Below are 1,067 nucleotides of genomic sequence, written 5' to 3' on the forward strand. Positions count from 1 at the left end.
TGTGTCATACGGAATGGCGGTTGTATTGAATTCAGTTATATTGACAAGAGGTTGAGTTGCCTTTGATTCAGTTATGTTAATTGGCGATTCTGTTGTGTGTGCTAGGATTGTATTATTTGAAGTTTTTGTAATTATGGCGGTGTGTTGTGTTGTGTTTAATGGGGGTGTTGTTGCATTTAAATGTAATGTGCTTTGTGATGGTATTGTCAAGTTAGACAGCGTTGTATTTGGCGGAAATGTTGTGGTGGTGAACTCTGCACCAGATAATAGAGAATTACTTGTGTAAGATTGTGTCGCATTTTCAGCCGTGACTGTTGTATGATTTAGTGCAGGTGAGTTGAGTGGTATGACAGTTGTATTAAGTAGCATTCTTGTTGTATTAAGTTGAGTGATGGATGTACTGAGAGTTGTTATAGTTTTATCAAGTGTTGTGACTGTCACAGCAGTTGTGTTAAATGATGTGACTGCTGTATTGACTAAAGGGATTGTTGCATTGAGACTTGTGACAGTTACTCTGAGTGTTGTACCTGTTGTATTAATGGGTGGTGTTGTTATATTGAGTGGTGTGTCTGATCTACTGACCGGTGGGGTTGTTATATTGAGTGTAGTATTTGTTGTAATGACTGGTAAAGTTGTTATAATATCTGTTGTACTGACTGGTGAAGTTGTTATAATATGTGTTGTATCTGTTGTACTGACTGGTGAAGTTGTTATAATATCTGTTGTATTGACTGGTGAGGTTGTTATATTGTTTGTTGTATCTGATCTACTGACCGGTGAGGTTATTATATTGTGTGTTGTATCTGTTGTACTGACTGGTGAGGTTATTATATTATGTGTTGTATTTGTTGTACTGACTGGTGAGGTTGTTATATTGTGTGTTGTATCTGTTGTACTGACAGGTGAAGTTGTTATAATATCTGTTGTACTGACTGGTGAAGTTGTTATAATATCTGTTGTACTGACTGGTGAGGTTGTTATATTGTTTGTTGTATCTGATCTACTGACCGGTGAGGTTATTATATTATGTGTTGTATTTGTTGTACTGACTGGTGAGATTGTTATAT

The sequence above is a fragment of the Gobio gobio genome (genome assembly GCF_949357685.1).
Source record: "Gobio gobio genome assembly, chromosome: 23".
NCBI classification, from domain to species: Eukaryota; Metazoa; Chordata; class Actinopteri; order Cypriniformes; family Gobionidae; genus Gobio; species Gobio gobio.